This window comes from Gavialis gangeticus, unplaced genomic scaffold, assembly GCF_001723915.1.
Source record: "Gavialis gangeticus isolate Ggan-Ray unplaced genomic scaffold, GavGan_comp1, whole genome shotgun sequence".
In the NCBI taxonomy this organism is placed as follows: domain Eukaryota; kingdom Metazoa; phylum Chordata; order Crocodylia; family Gavialidae; genus Gavialis; species Gavialis gangeticus.
In genome coordinates, this window is record NW_017728996.1 from 51148512 (window position 1) to 51152389 (window position 3878).

A 3878-nucleotide genomic window follows, 5' to 3' on the forward strand; every position below is an offset into this window, starting at 1 on the left:
GTGTGTGTGTGTGTGTGTGTGTGTGTGTGTGTGTGTGTGTGTGTGTGTGTGTGTGTGTGTGAGAGAGAGAGAGAGAGAGAGAGAGAGATGCTGGGGAGTGTTGTTGATTTGTTCACTTATGCATATTTGAATCCCATGGGGAAGAAGCTTAACTATTCAGGTGTGAGCTTCCCTGTGTTTCCTATGTTCGATCAAAACAAACCACCGTTCAAACCTTGTTTAAAAAAAAAGGGAAGTTTGGTACACTTCAGTAATGTCTTTGCTTGTAAAGATCAAATGCTGAGTAGCTTTGGACTTGCAGAGCTGATTACAGTCAAGATGGCAACATGTAACCTCTCCACAGTGCTCTTTGTGATGTGATTGCTGCCCTGCTGGGGGGAGCCCATTTCAAACGGGATCCAAAGACTCCTTTTTATAGACTGCTTCTCTGCCCTATAAAGATGCTCAACTTGTGTCTGAGTCACATAACATTTTTGGTTCTCTTAATCTTCCCCTCTGTGACATGGAAAAGCTGACTAGGGCCACACTTCCTTTACTAGCTTTAAAAAACAAAGCATTGCCATTTGCCTTGGCTTTTAGCCTGTCTCTGCAGAGACTCCTCCAGTGATTGAACTTTATCTGTTGTTGACACTTTATAATCTCATCCTGCCCTCTGCTGCAGTTGTGGAGATGCCAAGCCTTTCTGTCTGTAGACCTGTTTCCTTTGCCAACACTTACATTTGCAGCACTTTTTCATCATTTGATCATGCTTATTATTTTATGAATGATTTGCTTAAGTTATGGTCAGTTTTGGGTTTTTTTTTTAAAATTAAGTGTACTGTAAGGGGCTGTAAGAGAAATAAAGGACATATCCTATGTTAGACTGTGAAAGCCATGTGATGGCTGTGCTTAGCTGTTTCACACATTGTAATTATGAATAATGACTGAGTAATTATGTACCACCGGCAGTTTTCCAATCATGGACTAAAACTTGTTCAAATGACTACTGGGAACAGACTTGAGAGTATGACAAAGATAGCATAATCCATTCTAGTTACAGTGATACGATGTACAGTACTAATGTTAATGGCATCACACTCTTGGAGCATGCTGCTTAGCTGGAAGTGAGCACTACTCTCAAAGTAGAGACAGCGCCGTTGGAAATCACGCCATTAGGTCTCTGTGTTAATCCTTCCCTATCTGGCAGAGGTTCAGATACATGCATTTAAAGCAATCCATTCTAAAATAGTGGTGTTAACTTCTTTTGGTCCAACATGTGGTCTACTGGGAAGGACGTTAAGAACTTAAATTTTACTGTAAGTGGGAGGGAAACTATTCATTTTCTTTGCAGCAGTAGCCAACTCACTTGTTAACAAGTACACTATGAATACAGCACCTGCATGCAAACCCTTATTTCACAAGTCACACTAACTACATCTTTCACTGGGCCAAATTATATTCATCAAGTAAGGACACATTAGTAGGATAAACAGCAAGATTAAACTAGTGAATGGCAATGATGCCATCTCTATTTTTGAACACAGATACTACTATCACTGAGTAATAAAAATATAACATTGTGTGATTTAGAATTAGAAAATGTTAATTATCAGCTTGTGTACTAAGCATTTACCACAACAATAGAATTGCCTGAGCAGAGGAATTGGTGTCTGTTGCTTATTAGTCCCATCAGACAAAGCACTTTTAATAAGCAGCAGCAAAGTAAAGAAAACTACCCCCAAAAACAAAACAAGAACTTGCAGTTTCATCTGTTCAGTGTTAGGACTACTCTGTACATTGCATATTGATTCTAATAGCTAACAAGAAGAGGAGCTTGTATGCATAGAGTGTGGTTAAAATGCTGATTCTGTAAAGAAAGATGCTAATAAGCAGTGAAAATGCCCATAGTAAAGTGCTGTTGGCATTTGACTCCAATATGTGGCTGATTCTATTAAGCAAAATTATAACAACTGATGGGCGCTAATACTCCTCAAAGTATTTGTCTTTTCTTTCCACCAAGTGAAGCTTTTTAACTTAGAGCAGGGTACTCTCTCATTTGCCAGCTAAAGGAGAAGCCACAACAAAGAACTGTATTTGAATGAGAAATGTGAGACTGGGTATGTGTCCACAAATACCCTGGCTGCAGTGTAAGCCAGGAGCTGAACTTATGCATGTTCTCTTCCTTTGGAAAGTGGGGGGGTAGGGTACCTCACTTTTGCTGAGGACTGAGCTACCTGCAGGGTAGTTGATACATTTAAGGTCATCCTAATTGTAGTAACTTGTGTGCATGTACCTTGTGTTAGCAAGAGGGCCAGCATATATGAAGAGCCCCCTGTCAAAGCCTTCCAGTTGTTAATGAAATTGGAAAGGCTAAGTGGGGATATTAAGTGTACACATCTTGGCTGCCTTTTGGTCTTCAATATGCAGAGCTTGTGTGCTTATAATGGGGACAAACTGAAGTTGGAAAACCAGTAACTACCAAGGCTAGGATCTAAGGGTTTCTTTTCCATGCCTCTTCTTGAGTGGCATGGAAAAGAAACACAGTCTTTATGTCTGTTACTAGTGAAGAGTCCTCCTACCTAGAGTCAACCTCCTAGAATGCTCTACAAGATGCCTCTGTTCTACTGTATGCTGCCTGCTCACACCCAGGTCCTGAAATCCTGAGGGTCATCAAACTTCCTCTTCAGCCAAAAATCGTTGCATCAAACTTGTGCCAGTCATATAAAACAGTTCCCTGGTCTGACTGGAGGTGGCTGTTTAAGTAAATTCTCTGCTACAACAGATGGTGAAGCTTCTTGCATATCTCAAACAGATATCAACTGTGACCAGCCTGAATTCTCAGGGAGTTGTTGGCCCAAACTCCTGTTGCAGGATGTCAGACTGCTGAATGCTGGGAGCTTTGTGTTTCCCTGGACAAAAGAAATGAATGCAGGTGGGCCAGAGTGCATGCAGCATCTGCCATCTCAGTGCCAAGAAATAGGAAAGGGCATTCATTTCAAGCAGTAAGCTGTAATTTTTAAAACTGAAGCATGGTGTCATTCTGCCAGGAGAGTGGCTTACAGCAGCAGAAGCAGGCAAGCTCTGGCAGCTAGGGGAGGAACAAACTTGTTAAAAGGCAAGAGCCAAAAACCTCCCTTAAGAACTTCTCAGGAAAGCTGCTGTTAGCCAACACAAACTAAAGTCTGAGTCTAGATTTACTTATATTGTGTGTGTGCACATGCAGGGGGCAGGGTTTTTCACCTGTATCATTCCTATGAAGTACTGCCACAGGAAGTACCATTTCTGTGCAACTTTGCTTGAGGAGATGGTAGTACCTTCCTTGTGATTAAACTAATATAAATGGTTTTCACTGTAAACATTTTGGGAAGTGAAGTACTTTTTAAATGATGTGCTTTCAGTTTTGTCATGCATTTCTGTATAGCGCTTGACTCACTATTTTAGTAAAGCTTTTCTTGCATTCAACTTACAGATTTGTCTGTCTTCATACAAAGGACCCTGCCAAGGGAAATCCAGCCTCTTAACCAATGACACCAGGTGTCTGACTTCTGTTTCTGAGCTACTCATTTTAGCCAAGAGTCTTTGTGTGACCTCTGCCTCTGAATCGATTGTGGCACCTCTTGCGAGGTAGAGGACACCAAAATATTCTTGCAGCCTAGTCTAAAGAGAGGCAGGGCCATTTTAACTGGTCTAAGGGTGTGACTATGGTCATAAAAAAGCAGGTGGCTCCCATGTCCCTAGAAATCAAACCCATGACACTCTTGGATCAGCTGGTTTTTCCATTGCAAATGTCTGTTTATGAAAGAAGGAAAATCATTCAGATATCATGTTTTGGGGCAAAAGCTGGTCTGAAACATAAGGAATGGATCTACCAAACTCCTATGTTACTTAAGAACACAAGT